We start from the raw sequence: 22,979 nt of genomic DNA on the forward strand, positions 1-22,979 counted from the left end.
ACCCCTAAAAGCATTTTTAATGAACCCCTGCATACAAATCTCCATCTTACAGGAAACTTCCCAGAAAATGGATCTACTGTGCCTTCGATGTTGTTGATGTAGAAGACTATCCTTATCACAAAGGAAAAAATATGAGACATTTCAGACATCTAAGGTCCAGATTCTGGACCATTCTACACAGAAGAAGTCACTGACTCAAGCTGATAGCCCCCTTTGGCAACTGTCTTACTTCTTGACCTTGGATGACTGATTTATCTTCCCTCTGCACTTCTCTGCTTCTGTTTACATGGATAATGAGGTATGTAATGAAATGATGGGAAAGAAAGATGAACAGAAGTTGAGCTCTCCTAAATGACAACAGAACACTATGAGAACACAAATTCTGTGGTTCAAACCTCTCCATCTCGAGTTCCATAGACGTGAGTACTTCCTTGGAGGTAGCTCTGCACATTGCCTTCGCTTGTCATTTTGTGGACTGTGCAACCACAGAATTCCTCTGGGGACTTAGCCACACCCCAAATCTTAGCCTAAATCCCCAAGTTTGACACCAATTCACAGGAATTTGGCAAGGAGCTCACCCAATTTTTCCATCAAATTGGATCCAAATGTTGCTGAGTTGGCTGAGAGTTCAGTCAGCAGAGAAGAGCCCCCGCCAATCAACTGCTAAATGGTGATATTTGAAACTCAAAAGAGTTTGGCTTTGCTTCAGGGCTAGGAGGGAAGTTTCGAACCACAGCATAGGATACAAACCCTGGCCCAATTCAAAACAGTTCCTAATTTTGTGGGCGATTGTTTCAGCATTGCATCTGACTCAACTCCTGCACAGTATACTTATTCCAGATGTCAAGGTCAGTTGGAGGAAACTCTGGACTCCTAAAGGGTTGGAGTAGAGAGGGAAAGCCACTTCTCATTGTCTGTTACTTCAATTCCCCCTACATATCCATTAGACAAAGGGATAGCCACAGTATTTGACAAAGGCTGGGTGAGTCCACTAGTCTAGACCCTAAGAAGAACCCAAAAAGCAGGATCCCTAGGGGCTGATACTCTGGTCAAAATCTCCCTTTTTTCACTGCATGTCTAGAGGACAGGTTGACTTCTTCCAGGAGCAATGGCTTTGTCTCAAATGGAGCACTGAGTTGGGTGGAATTATAAAACAAAGCAAGTTAAGTCTTTCTACAACAAAGTTCTCTTACATGAGTTCTTTAATGATTATTCTTTCTTTCTACTCTGTACTTTTCCCCATCTCTTTGGCTTTGGATAATATGCTCCAATGCCCATAGACTAAGGGAATCTTAGGAGGTGATGGAAGCTTCAGGAGGTGGAGGTCTACAGAGGGAGGAAGTTAGGTCATTGAGCATGTCTTGGAGGGTTTGCTGAGACCTGCTCCCTCTTCTCCTTCACTCTTTCAATGCTCAACTACCAAGAAGTGAGCAACCCTGACACAGCCTCCAATCTCCACCACAATGTTCTTTGTGCCAAAGTTCTAAAACAATGGAGCCAACCAACCATGGACTGAAAGCTCTGGAACCATCATCCCAGATAATCTTACTCTGGAGGTTGATATCAGGTATTTTTGTGCCATCAATGGAAAGCCAAATATCACATCCATTCCTCTTCTGTCCTTTCCTTCCCCCTTCTCATTCTCTCTTTCTCCTCTCATTTCTCTCCATCTTTGTTACCCCCTGTTTTAGTCACTGTTTGGTTGCTGTGAAGGGACACCACGACCAAGGTAACTCTTACAAAAGAAAGCATTTAATTGTGGATTTGTTTCAAATTTCAGAGGTTTAGTCCATTGTCATCATGACAAAGAGCATAGTAGCAGGCATGGCAGGCATGGTGCTGGAGTAGTTGAAAGCTACAGATCAATCCACGGTGGGTAAGGGGGACTGGGCCTCCAAGTGGCACACTTTCTACAACAAGGCTGTGCCTTCATAATCCTTCTAATCCTTTCAAATAGTTCTACTTCCTAGTGACTAGGCATTCAAGTACATAAGCCTATAGGAGACATTCTTATTCAAACCACTATGCCTCCTAAAAAAGTTATGGTACCATTTGTATTGTTTTCAAGCCTCATTCAGTGTTTCTCCAAAATCTACCTCTATGCCAGCCTTCCACCTCTAGCTTTTCTAAAGCAGTTGTATGCTTTGTATTTCTACCCCTGCTTCAGAAAGTCTAGACAACTATGTTCATACTGAACCCTGTAATCACACCACTCTCACACTCTAAGATCTGTTTCCCATAGATCATGTTTTCTAAGATCCTACATGCTTAGAGGGACAACACAGCAAATGCATCTATGGGGAAATTTAAACATAAAGTGTGTTTGAGTCTTGGTTTTCTCATTTACAGGCCATCTGGCATCTGGTGTGACATTTAGACTCTGTCAGCTTCAGTTCCTTCACCTCTTAAATACAGATACAATGATTAATTTATAGAGTGTCAGCTTAAATTTAATTTCTGTAAGGAAACCAGTAAACTTATCAACCTTCCAAAGTAGGATCTAATGCCCTCACCCCCGACACTGTGTCAATCTGTCATTCCCTTATCATAAAGCTTACAACTTTGCATCCTAATTTCTTACTTACTTTCTGAGTCCCACTAAAATGTCCCGGATGACAAAGACTATAGTTGATCTGAAGCCTAGTGTTGATTGAAATGTCTAGAACTGATTGATACTGAATGAATCAGGACAACCTCTGGAAGCATTTGTAGTAGTAGTTTTTCCAATGTGACATATTTATATTGGAAGGGCATCCTTTTTAGACCATGTCTTTATTAGAGGAGAGATGATAATGGAAATGTTAGGAGGGGGAAGACATTTTGGCATTCATCAAATGCTCTATGTAGGTGACCTATTGTTCTCCCCAGACATCCAGCTGGTCCTGGGCCCACATACCTGAAGTTTCACATCTGAAGCACTATATTTCCTAATCCATCTTAGTGACACCACTTTGGCTCACGTTTCCAAGTTGGGAACACATTTTCTCCAATGGTGGGGGAAACAATAAAGGTGCTGATCCGTCTCTTCACATCATCCTGTCTAAGAGTTTTCATGGAGGCTTAGCTTACACGAGATTCCCAAGAGACAAACCTTGTCCCGTGGTCAGGCCAGCAGACTCCACAACTGTGAGCTGTGACATCTCTCTAAACAAATAAAATACGAGGATAGCAAGTTCCTCGCAAGGGCCAGACCACCAAATCAAGGGAAAAGATGAAATGGAGGAAGACTCAGAGGATGTGAGATGTGTACAATGCTATCTTTATGGGCTAGAGGCACATGAAGAAAGCCCTCTCTAGTGATCAGCTTGGGAAGAGGATAGGAATGAAATGGAGAGTTTCTGCTCTGTCTTTTTAAGGCCAACTTTCTATGTGGCTCACATTTGTATGTCTGGCAAGCAGAGGCATTGGATGCCTTTGTTCTGGGCTTCCATTTCAAGGACGTTCCATAGTGAATAGCCTTGGGGGAAAAGGCTCATCTAAAGGGTGGTATGCTTTCTGTTTTTCATACAAACCTTATGTTCCGTAAATCCAGGTCCCCTCAGCTAGTCATACACCTCATAGTGGTTATAAACACCACTGATTCTCTCCTCATTATGCTGCAGGAACTGGGGCAAGGGAAGCTACAAAAGTGTCGATATTTATCTTGCTTGCTGTGTGGAGTAATTCAGCATCATCTCAGACCCAAGAGTCTTGGGTTTGTCAGCATCTATGAAGCCATACAATTATATCACTTGCTTCAAGTTTCTAACAGTTCTTGAAAAATCTCTGTCCTCTTGGACTAAATGCATCTTGTGAAACAATTCAGCTTTCCAGAGATTGGATGTGCCCTACCTATGAGGAAAAATAAAAAAAGATGAGGGGGAAACAGCACATTTTTATTGCGTGTTCTTTGTCTGTGGAGATGTGCTGGACACACATTGTCTCATTTAACTCTCAGGACAGCTTTAGGATAATACATTGTTCTATCTTTTCAAAAGTAGATAAGGAGTCCTAGGCCCTACAGGTGAAGTGACATTCTAAAGTCACACACAGGGTTCAGAATTTAATGAAGGCCTCTGTGTTGAAAGGATTCCTGGAAACTCAGACCTTTCAGGTACTGAGAAGGTGGACTGTCTAAGACTGATGTCTTGACAAGCTATCAAGCATGAACTAAATTCCTCTGCTACTCAATTATCTGCTTCATGAGTTTTCACAGCTCTTTTCTTGAATGTATCCCTGGTTCCCAGATCAACAGGGAGTTTGCATTTTCTTAAAATCCTGTCTGCTCTTTCTGCCTTCCCCTTTTGATCTTCTTAGCCTTGGCCTTCCTGGTCCTGCCTATCATCCTGGGTTGTTTTTGTTTGTTTGTTTGTTTTCTATGTGAAAGAGAGAAGGTGGAAACCGTTCTGAGATGCTGCCCCAGAAGTAACAGTCTTTAAAGTTGTGAAGAATTATGTTGGATTTTCAGAAATGACTAGAGTGATTAGCTTAGACTCACCATCTGCTGCACAGAAATTCCCTCCCTGAATCCTCCTGCCACAGGCCAGCCTGCTCTACTTGCTGCTGCTATCCCCAGGGACTTCATACCTGTGCTATATTGCATAAGGCTGTGCTTCAAGAAATTATAGAAAAACATTTCCTTAGCCCAACTACTCAACCTAAATGCAGTATAAAACTGACCTTGCCTTGTGGGAAATGAGGCAAAGAATGACCTCTTTTCCATGTAGTACCTGTTTGTTTTCTAATTAAGAGGGTTTGTAGTACTCCAATTATTTTCTTTGCACTCCTGGAACAACCTTGCTTTTCAACTTCAATTTATATCAACAAAATGCTGCCCTCCTAATTAATTCAATTAAGCATCTAACCATCGGTAGTATTTTCAGTGGATGTGAAACTATCTAAAGATGTTAGCACTATAACTATTTCCTGTATGGCTATGCCGTTCCATCTAGCTCTCAGCAATTAGAACTCAATGTAATGACGCATCATCTCTAGCCTTCTAATTCTCTTCTCATTAGATTCCACCTGTATTAAATAGTCACCAGTATAGGAAAGAAGCCCATTCCATCAAGATAAAGAGCTTTCCACCTTTGATTTCTGAAGCAACAGCTGTATATTCACAGTAAGAATGGACCGATTACCAACAGTTAGTGTAGGCCAGTGGAATTTTTCTTCCACTTTCTAAAGAAGCAAATTTTGAAATACAAAGAATAATGGGACATAGGCCATGCTTGCTGGAGTTCATAACCAAACTGGAGAAACAGTAATCAACAAAAAAGAAATCACATACCACAACAGTAGATAAAAGACGTGACTGACATATATAGATAATATGATCTTGCAGCAGATGTAGTTCTCTGCCTCTTAAAATTTTCACATCCTCTCTTTTGAGATGTTCCCCGAACCTTAGATGTAGGGGAAATGTTGTAGATGTATCAACTTGGGCTGGGCACCCCACAATCACTGGTATTTTGACCAGTGTAGTTTTCTGTAATGGTCAGGACGTTTCACCCATGAACTTCCAACAGGATGATTGTCTAAAGAAGACCTGAATGATGACAACACCATGTTACATGCCAGCATAGATGGGGGATGTTTCATGGGGGGTCACACCTAGATGAAGAGCTATAGGCAATTAATGACTGCTCAAAGAGAGAGGCTCAGTCTTCCCCAGGAATATGTTCCACCACAGGCTACCCAATACCTTGTGGTTAGTCCTACAAACATATACGTACAAGCAATTAGACTCAGCTGGTTGCAGATATGTACATGTAATAATAATAATAATAATAAAATTTCAAAGATACATTTGAGTAGTACATCCTTAAAACAGTACCCTCAGTCTCCTGGTTATAGAGATGATGACTTGTGGCACTATCCTCAAATCCCATGCCTACTTTACTCCTACACATCCTCCTTCAAAACACTTCTCACATGCTCTTTTTCTACTTCTCATGACTAATGCCATCACCTTATTTTAAGTCTTTACCCACTTGTATTTAAATTCTTAAAATTCTCCACTTGTTCCTTGCCCAAGGCCACTTCCCACTGTGACTGGACTCCTGATAGCACACAATAAAACTCTGGAAGCTCTGCTTTGATCTCTTCCTTCTTGGTGCACAAACCTTCCAGGATGCCCCTTTCTGAAGAATCAACACCTGTTAAGTGACTTGGAAGTAGAATACAGTTTGAGGTTGCTGTGGTTACTGTGGACTGTCATCTCAACAGAATCTGGTATCACCTAGGAGAAAAGCCTCTAGGTACATTCATGAGGGATTATTTAGATTAGCTCAGCCTGTAGGTATGCTAGTGAGGAGTTATCTTGATCTGTTTAATTGAAGTGAAAAGATTCACTCCAAAGGAAGAGACACTCTTATACTGGCTCCTATACTGGGCTTCATTAAAAAAAAAAAGAAAGAAAGAGACAGAGAGAGAAAGAGAGAGAGAGAGAGAGAGAGAGAGAGAGAGAGAGAAAGAGAGAGAGAGGGAGGGAGGGAGGAAGAAGGAAGGAAGGAAGGAAGGAAGGAAGGAAGGAAGGAAGGAAGGAAGGAAGGAAGAAACTGCGTCCTGGCCTCCTGGCCCACTGCTTTTTGACTTCAGGTACAATATCATCAGCTGTTTCAAGCTCTTGCTACTTGGCTTCCCTGCCAGATGGATTGTGCCTTTGGACCAGTTCTTCCCCCATTAAGTTGCTTCTATAAGGGTATTTTATCACAACAACACAAATATAACTAAGACAGAGATGATGTGGGCTCCATCCCAGGATGGGAAAATTCAAGTTCAAGTAAGAGTTGGTGTTTGGAATGTAGGGAAGTAGAGAAGTTGGTATTACTGAGAACTATGGACTGGGCCTGGAAGACTGTGAAGATAGTGAAAAGCAAATGTGGAGGAAGAGCAGGAGAGCAGAACATGAGGGTGGAAGGATGAAGGGCTTTCTCAGTAGACATGCTGCCTGGCATGTATTTCATGGGACAGAGAAGTGCTCAGTGTGTATCTGTTGCACATACAAGTGAACAAATGAATGAGGAAGCCTATTATTTTCACCTACCAGTTCATGTTGTTTTATCACAGCCCTACAATATGTTTATAGGACAACACCTGAGTTCTAAATTCCAGCAACCTCAACAAGTTAGGTCCTTTGTTCCTAATATATCAATGATGGAGGAGGAGTCGGGGGATACAGTGAAGGGAAGAGATTTAGTCAATGTGACCACACTGAGAAGTGTAACAGGTAGAGGAGTCCAGGGACCACAAGTCCATTTCCAGAGCATTGACAGGCGCTTTGGTCTTAGATAGAAGAAGAATTGGGACAGGGACACAAGGTGTGCATTATTGACTAAGAAGTTCTGGTCTAGGTAAGGTTTTTATTGACCATCATCTCAATGCAGGTCCTGTAAGGTGATCTCCAGAAGTTCTTACTGCTTGAGGGGACAAAGTGATTCTCAAGAAATGGTCACTTCTGCCAGGATGCTGCCTTGCCTTCATGGATGATTGCCATAATTTGGTGTCAAGGGTATGTTCTATCCATCAAAGTTCTACTGCCTGGGAATCCAAGGAGGCTCAATGGGAAAGGTTAAGGACAATGACTTAAGACTGTACCTTCCCAAATAAAGAAGACTGTAAAGGCTTACTTCCTATTACTTTTAGTTATCTGTTGACCAAAAATAAGAAGTCAATGATTTAAAACAAAAGCACAAAACAAACACACAAAAAGCCTGCCTCCAAGTGTCTAGGTGGAAGCACTAAGGTGCTCCATTTTCCTGATTTGTAAGTAGAGTCAAGGCAATTGAATCATACTCCCAGCATCCCATGGGCAATGTGTGGCAGCTCCAGAACATGCAGCTGTATCAGCCTGATGTAGAAGTTCATCCATCATGCTGTCTTCTAAACATTCAGTAATGCAATACCTACTGGAATGCACCTGTGAGTATCAGAGCCAGGGGAAGCAAGAGATACAGTCCAAGGCTGCTGCGTGCTGCAGCCTCAGGAGTTATTTTAGAGACTTCTTCCTTGAGTGAAGCTGGAGTTCCTGGCTTCACCCAAGAAAAGAATTTTAAGACAAATCAGTATGAAGCAAAGTTGAAGTTTATTAAGGGAAGGTGTGTGTGGGGGAGTAACTAATGTGTGTGGGAGGGTGGAGGCTAGAGGTGAACCTTATGTGTTATTTCTCAAAATGATCTACGTTGTTGAGATGGAATCTTTACTGGAACTTGGACTTACCTGAGTTTGCTTGGCTGCATGGCCAGTGCTCATCAGGCATCTACCAGCATGTGTTACTATGCCTAGCTATCCCCTCCTCTTTCTCTCTCTCTCTCTGTGTATGTGTATTCTTGCCTGTTTGTATAACTATCTATTTGAATGCTTGCTAGGAATCATACTTGGTATTCATGGTTGTGAGTGTCAGGCATACTATCAATGTCCCACAACGGAACACCCAAACAAATGAAAGCATCTCAGCATGGCAGAACACTAGTCTGGACACGAGAAAGCACTAGGAAGAACAGGCCCACAGGGTAGTAAATACTAACTAGCACAGGTGGTGACTGTGTCTTTCCCTCATTGGCTAGGGTCTGTCCGACCTCACAATCTTTCAAGATTGGTTAGTTTTAAAAGAATTGGCATAAAGGAAATGAAGGAAAGCTGGAAGGAGTCATCCAGGCCACCTTAGTCACTTGAGTTTCAAGAATGCTGCAGGTGGTGGTGGGGTTTAAACTATTTGCATTAAAAAGTCTGAGAAGGTAGGGCCAATAAAAAGATCTGAATTCCTTGTAATAAATACAAGTCTTGGCTCCCTGATCCTCCCAATTCCAAAGAGAGTGGCATCTTCTCATACAATGCCAACCTTATCCCTGAGACACAGTAGTGAAGGTTGGAGTGAACAGATTTGGCCATATGGGGCACTCAGTTACCAGAACTTCTTTCATGTCTGGCAAAGTGAACATTGTTGCCACCAGTGACACCTTCCTTCGTTGACCTCAACTACATGGTCTACATGTTTCAGTATGACTCTACCCCTGGCAAGCTCAACAACACAGTCAAGGTTGAAAATGGGAAGTTTGTAGTCAACAGGAAGGCCATCACCATCTTCCATGAGCGAGATCCCACCAACATCAAATGAAGTGATGCTGGTGCTGAGTATGTTGTGGAGTCTAGTGGTATCTTCATCACCATGGAGAAGGTTGGGGTCCACTTGAAGGATGGGGCAAAAGGGTCATCATCTCTGCTCCTTCTGCTGATGTCCCCATGTTTGTGATGGCTGTGGACCATGAGAAGTATGACAACTCACTCAAGATTGTCAATAGTGCTTCCTGCACCACCAATTGCTTAGCCTCCCTGGGTAAGGTCATCCATGACAACTTTGGCACTGTAAAGAACTCATGACCACAGTCCTGAATTCACTGCTATCACTGCCACCAAGAAGATTGTGAATGGTCCCTCTGGGAAGCTGTGGTGTGATGGCTGTGGGGCTGCCCAGAACATCAATCCTGCATCCACTGGTTCTATAAAGGCTGTGGACAAGGTTATTTTAGAGTTGAACTGGAAGCTCACATGGCCTTCTGTGTTTCTATCCCCAGTGTGTCCACCATGGATCTGACATGCCACCTGGAGAAAGCTGACAAGTATGATGACATCAAGAAGGTAGTGAAGCAGGCATCTGAGGGCCCACTAAAGGGCATCCTGGGCCACACTGAGGACCAGGTTGTCTCCTGCGACTTTAACAGTGACCCCCACTCTTCCATCTTTGATGCTGGGGCAGGCATTATTCTCGATTACAATTCTGTAAAGCTCATTTCCTGGTATGACAATGAATACGGCTACAGCAACAGGGTGGTGGACCTCATACCCTACATGGCCTCGAAGGAATAAGAAGCCCTGGACTGTGTACCCCAAAAGGAACACTAGAGCGATGAGAGACCCTCAGCTGCTGAGGAGTTCCTGTCCCTACTCAAACCTTAACCCTGAACATTCTGCCTCATAGTTTCCATCCCAGACCCCCAGAAGAAGGGGAGGAACTTAGGGAGCCCCACTCTCTTGAATACCATCAATAAAGTGCACTGTACCCACAAAGAAAAATACAAGTTTTAGTGTTTGGTAGTAAAGACTAATATTTAATATTTTTACAGGTGGCAATCACATTTCTGACTGAGCGATTTCCTAAGCTATGTTGCCAACCCCAAGAGAGGGCATTAGCAGATCTAAGCACAGGCATTAGTGGAGAGGAGGTTGCTTAAGTAAAAGACAGTGCTCAACATAGAAGCAAGTCACCTTTGAATGACTTAATGTAGCTGTTTGGACAGTTTTGGTGCCATCTGAAGTTTCCATTGTTCAAAGGGCTTCTAAGGATCATCTTGTTCTTTAGTAAGTGAGATCATAGTGTAGTTTCTGCAGAGCCTTGGATCAGAGAATGGGCTGATAAGGTGAAAACACAAAGGTTCAAAGGGTCTGAGGAATCCTTCCAGTATGTAAGCTGCAATGAATTGAAGGCAAGCTTTGACGCTAGACATGGTTTGAAATTTGTGAGAGTCTCAGAAAATTACAGGCTTACAGCTGGGGAAGGGATAAGGATACTCACAAGTCATGTATGCTTTGGCTATAAGCATGGTTGCTATGTTTGGTTTTCTTATTTGAAATAGCCCTGTAACAATTACCTTTTTATTTCAATATAGGGTGTCTTCATAGTGAATTTTGTTAACTCTATCAAAACTCTCAACTTTCAGATGAAATTTGAACCAGGCTCCAGGGTAAGGGGTTTCTTTGTCTCCCTATATTCTCTGTCCTTAATTTTCCATCCTTCTGTCCTGTCTTGTGGATAATTTACAAGGATCAGAGAAACAGCTGAGGGACTTCACTGTGTGACGTGATTGCTCATAATCAGAGATATAGCTGTGAGTGAGAAAGTAGAGGAATGTGGAAGACAAAAAAAAAAAAATAAGTGTCCTTGACTTCCACCATGGAAAATGCCAACATTTTAGAAACAAGTGCAGGAAGAGAATGCTTGCAGGGAAAGGAGAGGAAACCAGACAGGTATTTTGTCAGTGAATGTGTGACTGACACTATCAGAAGTTGTAGGAAGTTCCTCGTTCCTCACAGGGGGCAGTGAGGCAGCACAGTGTGACAGGGAGGAAGGAGTTTGGAGCACAGCTGATGGTTGCCAGGCTAGAGCCAGCCTGCTGCTCACCTTGGGCACAAAGGAAGAGAAGAGAACATAGTACATCTCCTTCCCTCTTGTGAAGGCCAAGGTTGACCAAAGACAGATAAAGGGAAAAGACAGAAGGTCTATACAACAAAATTTTACATAACACATAAGGCTCAGAAATGAAGATCTGTAGACCAGGGAAAACTATGTCTTTATGTCATCTGATGGTAGAAAAGATGTTGTAGAGAAAAGGATGGCTCAGCTTGTATAGACTCTGGTCATCAAGCCTGAGTTCAATCTTAGGAACCTATATGGTGGAAGAAGACACTGACTCTCTCATGCTGTCCACACACATGCCGTGGCTTGCATGTGCTCAAATACACACACACACAAACACACACACACACACACACACACACACACACACACACACACACACTACACACTATACACACAAACACATACCCCCAAATAAATAAATATATAAGTAAATAAATGTCAATTGAAGAGGAAGGAAGGGATTGGACTATATATATGGAATGAGCTGGAAGTGGAAGGGGACTCAGGAAGGGTCCAGTTGCTCTTGGCCTCTCTGTAATTCTTTTTCTTCCTTGGATTCTCAGAGCACAAAGCCCATCCCTAGGCAGTCTCATGAAGGCTCCATCAGAGAGCTTCCTTTTAGGTCTAATTCTTATATGCATAGGGGAAGGGGGAAGCCAGGTTGACTTTTTTGCTTCTGAGTCCTTTCCAATCTATTTCACTTCATAGTATGTTGAAGTATTTTCCAATCCCTAACAAACAAGATGTCTAAAGAAGCTGTAATGACTTTATCAAATTTGGCATGACCCAATGTGATAATTGTGTGAAGGCCCCGACAACAGCTAACAGTATAGATCCCTAGACAATAACCATCCACTCACCTGTATTAACTCATTTAATCCATGCAACAACTATTAGGTAGCTCCAGTTGAAGTCAACTGATGCATAGATAAAAAGATGCAGACTCTAGTTCAAGATCACATAGCTTATGAGTAGCATGGAGCTTTTATACCCAGCCCTACTGCTCACAGAAGAAATGGACTAGATTCCCATGTTGTAGTAGATTTTGTTGAACAAATTGTCCATGAATGTCCTTCCTTCCTTCTTAAGAATGAAGGAGGTAATTTTTTTTAAAGCTATGTGGATGGCACCAGAGATCAGCCAATAAAAATTCCTTGGCATGGTCTGACCTGTTTTTGTATAGTCTGCAAGCTAAGAATGATGTTGTACTTTTAAGTGATGAAGAAAAAATTTAACCTAATATTTTGAGATGTGTAACAATTATATGAAGTTCATAGTCTTGTGCCTGTCAATAAAGTTTTATCAGAACACTAATGCCTTTGTTCCTTCATCTTCTGTTCCATTTTTGCCTTAAAAGAGCAAGAGTGCATACTTGTGAGAAGAACCACAAAACCTAATTGATTCTGCCCTTCCAGGAGAGCTTTTCTTACCACCTTATATAACAGCAAATCTTTGGTACATAGAAAATGAGATAGGGGTTAGGCCTGGATCAGAGACATCCATTACCCCACTATGTGCAAGTTCCTCTCAAATTTACTCTGGAATTGGCAGCCACTCCAAGAAGGATGGTGGCAGGAGAGGGCCAGCAGAACAGTCAACAGTCATTTCTTGGGTGGACCAAGAAAGCTGGATGAGGTGGCCAGGTGGTTAAGGGAGTCCCTTTACAGCCATGTGGATTGATCTTTTCTCTCATGTAGAACTAGAACTGTTAACAGGCAAACAGCAAGTGCAGATACTCAGCCATGAACCAAGGAGCCACCACCATGGTCAGGCACAGTACAGTTCTTTCTCTGGGGACAGCAATGTGTTCAAGGTCTTCCCTGAGTCTACCCTTTTCCCCCTCTCAGGCTTGCATGAGGAATTTGTCTTAAAGGGCAAAATATTCGCACAAGGCCAGGAGCCAGGACATAGGGCTTTGCACTGGGCTTTGACAGCAAGCCTCTAGCTTGTTGAGAGTAAGCTGAGTACTTGCTTTCTGCCCTGCTTAACACAGCCTAAGTAAGGAAATTTACTGGCTCCTTTAATTATTGTTGCATATTTACACATATCTATTTATCTAGATCTACATCTATCTATCTACCTACCTATCTATCTGTCTGTCTATACATTTTATTAAGTCCATTTAATGTGCCTGATTTTAAGCAGTTTCCTAGGATTGTAGTGCAATATTCATAGCAGAAAATGAGCCTAGCACTGTCGAATACAGAAGGCTGTGTACTATGTTCAGGGTCATGGGTCCGCATCACCACACAGCTCCAAAACTTTTCATCTTGCAAAACAGAAACTGTGCCCAGTGAATGCTGGCTGTCATCCCTCTCCCACAATCCCCTCTACTTTCTGTTTTATGAATTTGACTAGTCTAAGTGTTTCACGTAAGTGGACTCCTATGGCATTTACCATTTGGCAGTTGTTTATTCCACTTAACATTCATAAATGCCATAGCATGTTTTAAACTTTCCTTCTTTTATAAGGCTGAATAGTAGTCTAGCATGTGTACGTACCATATTTTGTTTACTTGCTCATTTCTTGATGGATTTAGTTTGTGTTTACCTCTTAGCTATTGTGAACAACACTTCTTTGAACATTGATCCATCTAATGTTGCCTTCAAATATTGTGAATATGTATGTATCCCAAAATGAAATTTGGGGGATCACATGACAATTCTATTTTCAATTATTACATAGAGAGACCAGTCTTTTTGGCATGGGGGTATGTAGGAGCAGGAGCCTAGATGGACATCTCAGTGTCTTTATGAATGCAAATATAAGGCTTTGCTTGTCCATCAATACCCTTGGCCAGTACCTAAAATTGTTTCCTGGATCAATTTTAGTCTGGTAAATCTATAGTCTGTGGTTTTTTGTTTGTTTGTTTGTTTGTTTTAAGTGTGTGTGTACATTGTGTGTGTGTGTGTGTGTGTGTGTGTGTGTGTGTATGTGTGTGTTCAATGAATGTGTGTGATCAAAGCTGGCATGTGGAGGTCAGAGGACAGCTATGCAAGTTTGGTTCTTTCCTCCCATCGTTACATAGATTCCAGGTATCGAACTCAGGTCTCCAGGCTTGCACAGCAAGCCCTTACTCTGCTGGGCCTTCTCCTTAGCCCCTTTTCTTGTTGAATTTTATTCTTCCCCTCTATTTTAATTATGATTTTTCTTTTCTCCTGGTCTTTTTTCTTCTCCTTACCTCCTGCAGTATAAATTTGGTAGCATTCCAATTTTTCTTTGAAGCTGTATCTCAGACACAGATCATAAACACTGGATGTGAAAAAAAATATAGCAAAAAAAGAAATTAAGTAAATTCCTTCAAGAAAATATTGAGGGCACCTACCCAGGTTTTGTGCCATTGGGCTTCAAATGTTTTGAGTTAGGTCATGTCAACCATAACTCAAGCTCAAAACATTCAAAGCAACTGTGGAACAAGGCATATTTGGTTTCCTCCAAAGGAGTTTTCAAAGTACAGTTAAGAGCAGAGCTCTGGAATGTAAAAACACAGGGCGGGGATGTGTGGCAAGCAGGCCATCTTCCTGGTCTATAGAATCAAGGCCTTGAAACTATCCAAAGCTTGTTTCTCTGAGCAATGTTGCTTGGAGTATTGATACTTACTCATCTTCCTGACTTACATGGGTAAGGCTACTTAGATGGACATGAGCTATGTAGACACAGCGTCTGCCCACAGAGCACAGGCTCAGATAGGATTTGTTCTTATTTCACACACAATGCATGGCATGGTGGTGGCCTAACTCCTAAGAGAACAAAATGGAGTATAATTTTTAAGCTGTTTTTCTGAGGAAAAGAGATACTGTTGGTTTTATATGGAGTACATAGAAAACATATGAAAGAAAATTCCACAGACCATGAAAAAAACTTGCCCAAATACAAAGTATGGCTGAATTATTTAATAAGGAAATAGGCTGACTCACTTCCACAGCCCTGAAGGCATTCCCAGAGTGAGGCACAGAGTCCACACTGAGGTTTCCAATGCCTCCGTCCTTCAGAGCAGTTTTACTTTTAACATCTGGGCCACAAACTAGTACAAATGAGCTGCTCTGGGAAGGTTTCTTCTGCAAAATCCTTTGGTCACCATACCAGTTAAATGGAGTACCAGACCACATCATGCTCTCTTAGCGTATTTCATATTTCATTACTGTAATAATAAAACTTTATAATTAAGAGCTTATATATTCATTACAATTCTAAGCAAGACAGTCTCCTTGTCAGTTAAGTGCTGCTGCTGCTGCTGCTGCTGCTGCTGCTGCTGCTGCTGGCAATGATAATGGTGGTGATGGTGGTGATAGTGATGATATAGAGAGTTTCATAGACCGGTTGTGAGGATGAAAACAAACCTAGGACTTTACAGGATCCTGTTTTCTAAGTATTAGATAGGACTGCTGGTATTCCAGTTACCGCCATCAACTCTGCTTATACCACTGCCATAGATGGTCTACAGTTCCTGGTAAGGCTGCATGTAGGGTCCAAAACTGCTTTATCATTTGTAATCTGTATAACTTTGGGAAAGTAATTTTCCTCAGTATTCCTACTTGGAAAGTAAAGATAATGCTATATTATCATCTATATATTTTCTACCTCTATTCTATCTTCCATCTACTTATCTTTCTACCTATGTATCTTCTATCTACCTATCCTATCTATCTTTTATGTCTATCATTTATCTATCTGAATACTATATTTTACCATTTACCTACTGTTGGTCTATCTATCTATCTATCTATCTATCTATCTATCTATCTATCTATCTATGTATCTATCTATCTATCCATCCATCCATCCATCTGTCCATCCCTCTATCTTCTATAAAACAGGGACAAGAGAGGAGTAAGCATTCAAACAACACTAACTCTAATTATTCTTATTATATATTTTTACACTTGTGTGTGTGTGTGTGTGTGTGTGTGTGTGTGTGTGTTTGCATGTGCACATGTCACAAAACATATGCAGAAGGCAGAGAGCAACCTGTGGAAATGAATCTTCTCCTTCTACCATGTGGGTTCTTGGACCAAGCCCAGGTCGTCAGGCCAAGCAGTAAGCACCCTTACTTGCTGAGGCATCTCAGCAGCCCCTTTAGTTTTCAATTAGCACGTGCTACTTACACATGTTCATGGAATATACTGTGATGTTCTAAGAAATGCATATATACGATGTGTCGTAATCAAATCAGGATATCTAGTTCATCCACCACAGCAAACATTTATCATAATGATATAATTGCTTGTTTGGGCCTCTGTTTTATGTCTAAAAACAGTTCTCCAAGTGTGCTGTGAGACCCTAGGTGGCCTCTTTCTCTGGTGGTTCATGGGGACCAGAACTATTTTTATCAACACCCTGAAGTGCTGTGTCACTTTTTCATTATGACAGATTCACTAATGTGGTGTCACTACAGAGAGAGAACAGCCTCACTCCAGCTTCTTCTGAAAGATTTATAAAAATGTGGACCAATGTTCCTCTAATGTTTTGAAAAATACAATTATTTTTTTTTATAAAATGAGCCTTGTAAGCTGGATGTGGTGGTGCATGCCAATAATTCCAACTAGGAGGTATAGAAGGTCAAGGCCATACTCAGCTACATAGAAAATTGAAAGCCAATCTGTGCTATGTGAGGGCCTTACTCAACTACCCTGCATGTTGTGTGCATTCCACAAGTTTGTGGAGTGTATTGGCACTACTTTTAAACAAATAATTCATTTTAATTTCTAATATGGAAAATATAAACAGAGGTAATCCACAGAAGTTTGCTGGAAATCCAGAGTAAGTGTGGGCACTGAGGCAGCAAAGTTCAGAAAAAAACCAACTGTCTTAGCCCACTAAGCATCAGAACTGTGGTCATATTCAAAGTTACCAGCTAGAGATTCAAATATGGACAGTTTCAAGTTTCCAACCAAAATTGTTTGTAACAAACCCAGTGGTCACTGTAATACACCCTACCCCAAGAGCCTTGGCACATTCATATGAGAGTGGGCCAGTGGTCAGAACTCCCTTTAAAAGTCTGGCACTGTTATAGGGCCCAATATCAAAAGGTCTTAGAAAAACTCCCCTTTTCACATAGTTTTCAATTCTAACAGACATTTTCCTAAGTTTTATACTAAGTGGCACATGATTGCAGTACCAAAGTCACACAATGTTGTTTGGTGACCAAGACAAAGGACCTGGGGTTAATACACATAAATCCCCGGTCCAGGTTTTCAGTCTCCAATGTCCAGCAAGACTTATCACCTATTTAATAGTCACTTTAAATATGTTTTTAGAAGTTCAAAACCTGTCCCTGATGCAACTAGGTCAAGTTCTTCCAAGTCTTGTCCCCTCATCACAGAGGGCTAAATTTTAGCCTCAAGGAAATACTTGGAGCTACAAGGACATACATAAAGGAAGGAAAACAAACAGGCAATTTTTTGCAAAAGCAAGCATTGGATATTTGAGCACATTACTGGAACAAATCAGTTTTAAGCAGGCAGCATTCGAACTGTGGGTTCCCACCACTACCTTGGTGCGACATTGACACCTGCCACGTTATTTAAGGCCTTTTGTCTTGGAGACTTAGGGTTTTTACACATGCATATATTTATAAATTATACATTCATTTATAATGCATTTGATTGGGTTGGGTTGGGTTGAACTCATTGTTGGTAATTTGGAGCTTGGCTACGGGGGCGATGGCACAGGTTTGCATGCATTATGCAGAATTTTCTGCTACATGCAATGGGATTCTTGTAAATGAATTAGTTTATTTCAATCCATGCTTGTGTGACATAAATGTCACATTCATGCTGAATAACGCTATCATTCTTCTGTTTTTGCTCCAGTAATGCTGATCTTTGAGATGTTACCCCAGACAGGCTCTAACAACAGAGTGCCAAGTGGACATCTTGGAAGAACAAAACTTTGCTCTAGCATCCTGCTTCTGAATCTGGTATTTAGGAAGATGGAGTTCAGTGACCTGAATACTGAACTATTTTCATCAATACTGAGATGTCATAGAATGGGAGAAAAATAATACAGAAATAACACAATCCTATTCCATTATTTTTACTGCATTTAATAATTCCAACCAAATGAGATCGGACTACTTTGTGGATAGAACACAAAGTACCAAGCAAAAGAAATTGATCATTTTTACTACTAAAATAATGTGGAAAGAAGACTCAACGTAGGGAAATACAAAGGAGATACATGGGACAAGGTCAAGAGGAAAGGGTTTTCTCTTACCTCTTCTTGGTGGGTCTGGCCAGGACTGACTGTCTTCAGCCACAGGTACAAAACCACTTTTCCTCATAACATAAAGCTGCTGTTGTAGGAGCTTTATCTAGGACAGCACTCTGGATCTGGCAGGGGGGGGGAGGTGGGTAGGCATTCAAAGTGTAAGATCCAACCATGAAGGACTTCTAGGCTAGACTCCCTCTTCTCTGTTCCCCAGGCTGGGGCTTGTTCAGAGTGGACTCTACCTTCAATGGGCATACTCATCCATTCTTTGCAGATTACAACCTTATTCCAAGACCTGGGAAGTCAGACTGTGTACCCCTACAACTCCCACAACCCACTGCCTCTGTGTTCTGGCTTTTTTGTTCTAGAAAAGTACCTAATTTAGGTATTTCTTGAGATAAGGCCCACATATACCATATTGGCCACCATGAGGACAATCATGTAAAGTCTAGCCAGATTTGGGATCTCCCCTCAAAGTTGTTGAGTCATTTAAGGATGCTAAGACATCTATTATTTGTCTCTCTGTCTTGTCTAGAGTTTGCCTTCGTATTTCCATTTCTCTAATCAGACTTCCAACATTCAACCAGAAGTTCAAGGTTAACCATATTCTGGCAAATTCAGGGAAAAAGTAAAGTCATATCTTAGTCCTAGGCTCTACTTTCTTAGTTGATTACATAGCCACATAAACTGGCTGTAGCATGGACTTGGGCTTAATGAACTGTCTGAAAAACTTAAAACTGCAAAGCCTTAGATTTTTGTTTGTAATACACGAAAAACAGAAATCTCAAAGAAGCTTTTAATATACACAGTGCTGGTAAATTTTCAATGGATGACTACGCTCAATTCATCTTTCTTAAAGACACCAAGAAATTGACACTTTACACATTGGAGCAGTTTGTGTCAGCAAATGCAGTATTCAACATGTATATATGGAGTGCCCATTTCAGAAAATGAGAGTTCAATGAAAGATATAGCATAAAGAACCCATAACCTAAGAGGAGTCAAAAATGCAAGCATAATTTCCTATTGATAAGCAGTGTACTTTACATGCAGAGTGCTTAATGGATACAGAGGGCAATGATATTTTCCTTAGGACTGTCATTGGCAAGCACTTAGTATACATGTATGTAATAATACACATGTTGTTTATATATACTCCATGCTGAGTACTCTGTAGAAATAGCCTATAAATCCTGGGAGCTGCCTTGTTATCTTTCAATTCCGTTTCCAAAGCTGCATGATTAATCTTTAGCAAAGCTACAGTTTAGCACCTGTTGAGCAATATTAGAGGAAATCATCTGTGTTGCGAGCAGAGAATATGTTAGGGAGGCTGGACTCAAACGGATCCAGGTTTAGCTCTCTTTCTCCTTCTGTTTCAGCAGACAAATAATCTGTTGCAACTTTGCCGCTTCTCTTCCATGGCTTGGCTCTGTTCCCATGCACCATTTTGTTCTAGGGGATGCCTAAACTGATTCTTCAGTGTTAGCCAAAACAAATGAGGAGCTTGGCTCTCGGTCTGGTCCCAGCAGCTGCTGGGATTGGAGCTCTCTGCACCTAAGACAGTGGGGCAGCTTTCCCCTTGACAGATGAACACATTTTCATAACTAGGGAAACAGGAAGCATGGCATACTGGGCGAGAGAGGGAAGAGGGGAGGGAGGCAGATTTGGGAAGTGGCTTTGTTCTTTCTTATATGAGCTATGGTTATTGTCCAGCCAAAATGTCCGAGGGGAGGTTGGTGAGTCCGAGTGAGATACCTATATTTCAAGGTCCCCGCTCCTTCAGACTAGTCACAAGCACAGTTGCCTCAGCCAGAACAATCCTTTGCAGACCTGTTCTAGGAGGCTGTTTCTCTTCATGCATGCACCAAAGGTCACAGAGAGGCCAGGAAGTCTAGGGAAACCATCATACAAAAGAAAGGATGAAAAGAAACATGTGACTTCCATTTCTTTGTTTGTTATTTGTTTATTTTATTTATTTATTTATTTATTTTACCATACACTGTAGCTAAACTGGAAAGGGGCTGTTCCAAGGTCCCCAGAAACATACATGCCGATTTGGGTGTTGCAACTAACTCAACTACAGCAAGTGTGGACATAGGTTCTCCACAGGATGTTATCTCCAGTGTGCTTCCTTGTGGCAATTTTTTCTTCCTGACTCTATATTTACAATAGTCTTTCACCAGAATGGCAGTGTGGAAGGTATCCTTTATCCCCAGGCTTTGAGAGTGCCTAGATAAATGTTGATGCTGGTCACCATTGTGTGTAAGTCAAGAGCAGAAGAAACTAGGGAAAGAGAGACAGAGGAAAGTCATAAGAAAACACATAAACCTAAAGTACAGAGTTGCAAAAGAAATGAAAAGTGAAATGTAAGTGTTGAGGGGTATCTTCAAGGATGAGGGAGTCTGAAGTCCTCACTGGTATGTGACTACCAGACACTCATTTCCAATCATGACTATGACAAAACCCACTTGTCTACCCTATAAGTGTCTAGAAAGGTGGGGGTGTCAGTCAAGATGGCTAACATAAACTATCAAATATTACTTTAGAGAAATGTGTCATTAGGCATTTTTATTGTACAGTCAAAGGATGCTTAAAACTAAGATGGTTATTATATCACTAGACCATGCCATATTATGGGACCACCTTCATACATGAGGTCAATTCAAATAGAAGCATTATTTTGCCATGTACAACTATTTTGAGTAACTACCATTTGCCAGACACTAAGACAAGTATTTGATATGAGGACATTCCTACAACAGCAAACTCAGTGTGCTTGGAGTGTTTGTTATTTACACAAAGAAGACGGAGACTTGGGTTTTCCATGGTCCAGAAACAAAGGAAGATTTTTAATACAGTTCTTAGAAACTTTGAAGGGTTTTGGAATCTTAAGGACTGCTTTACCTATGCTCCTACCCCTCATATCCTACATCCATTTGAGATCGCAATAATTCACAGATCTCTTTCCTTCTTAGCCTGCACAATATCTCAGACACTTCCAAACAAGATCCAACCCAGGCTGCTAACAACTAATGAGAAGTGGTACCCAGAATGGGCACTATGCCTTTACCAATGGGCCAAGCGGGGAGGAGAGAAGTGAGCCCTACTCTGTTAGGCATTTCCTGAAAGTGTATAATGTGCCATGCATTGGTTATCCTTGCTTATGTCTCCATTATGCGAACTCATGGCTCCTGGAGGACTTACTGGGACCATGTGTCTTTTGCATCCTGTCATGTCATATGCACAAGACTTACTCTCTGGACCCCAGCTTGCTTATTCACAACACCTTTACATTCTTTCCCATCTAGTATTTCATATTTACATGGGCTTTGGGTGAGGTCTTTTTGTGGTTGTGCTGGTGATAATAGAAAAATAATGGCATTTGGTCAAGGTTCTTCACTAAACATGACCAGTGAGGAGAGAACCAGGCCAAAGCTGAGTTTCTCTAGTCCTAATGAGCTATAGACCAAGATTTTAATCCCATCTTGCTTATTAAAAATGCTACATCTGGTATATCTTTATTCTCATTATTTTAATAACTTTTCCTGTTTTCTTATCTTTATATCCCCCTTTTCCTTATTCTACACCAGTGATTTTCTTCCCACATACAATCAAGAATATTTTGTAAGGAAAGCATCATGTGCCAAGTTATTTCCAATGAAAAGAAGAATAGTGTAGATACTTAATTCCTGATTTCTGATTTTCTCAGTAGTGGTATGAAATGTTAGTATTTATCTTAAATACCAGTACTTTAGGTTAGAAAATTAATAGTACCCACCAGGATGTCTAACACATAGTAGTGCCTTTAGCAAACATTAGCTCTTATCATTGCTCATACTGGGCATGCCATGTCTATGGAATCATACAGAGAAGAAAAAGCAGCATTGGCAACACCTCCTTAGCTAAGGCTGAAGCTTCATGAGCTCCTCCCGAGTCTGTGCTTGAATGTTGAGCTGTTGATCTGGTGCAGGTTTTGCTGTGAGCGGTTGATCTGGTGTGCGTTTTGCTGTGAATTCATGAGTGCAGCAGCTGTACCATGTCCAGAAAACAGCATTTCATCAAATTTTTCATCCTTCTCATCCTTGGCTTTTTGCGTTCTTTCCTCCCCCTCTTCCTTGATGGCCGCTGAGCCTGGGAGGTGGTAAGACAAATGGCCCACTTGGGGCTGAAGCTCACTGCTTCTTTCCTTGGCCGTATCCAGTCCACAGATGAGCCCCATCAAAGACAGTCTTCATTTTGGTAACAATATCTGCAATTTCTAACATTTCCCCCTGCTCCTTTTCTCAGAGTCTCCAGCGCTGCTTACATCCCCCATCTGTTCTTTCTGCACTGTGTTTGGAATCTTCTAGGCCTTGGCACTTCTGCATTTCAAGTCAGGAAGTGAAAAAGTTATTTTCTATTTCAAGTAGTTGATTCTTGGAATAAAAGGCATGATGTTTAAAAATTATTTTCCTAGCTTCAGATTGCCTAAAATCTACATGAGAGTTTCAAAGTGAGGAATTTTAACTCTTTATTTGCTATGAGCCTATGGGAAGGGGGAACATTTCAGTAAATTCTCCCTTCCCACCACTTCCTGTGTGTGTGTGTGTGTGTG

General features: G+C 41.4%; 1 pseudogene; it reads left to right on the plus strand.

Moving 5' to 3' along the window:
* Nucleotides 1-11,533, plus strand: part of LOC118586770 — a 69,890-nt pseudogene extending 58,357 nt beyond the window's left edge.
* The last annotated feature ends 11,446 nt before the right edge of the window (nucleotides 11,534-22,979 follow it).

This window comes from Onychomys torridus, chromosome 7 (genome assembly GCF_903995425.1).
Source record: "Onychomys torridus chromosome 7, mOncTor1.1, whole genome shotgun sequence".
Taxonomy (NCBI): domain Eukaryota; kingdom Metazoa; phylum Chordata; class Mammalia; order Rodentia; family Cricetidae; genus Onychomys; species Onychomys torridus.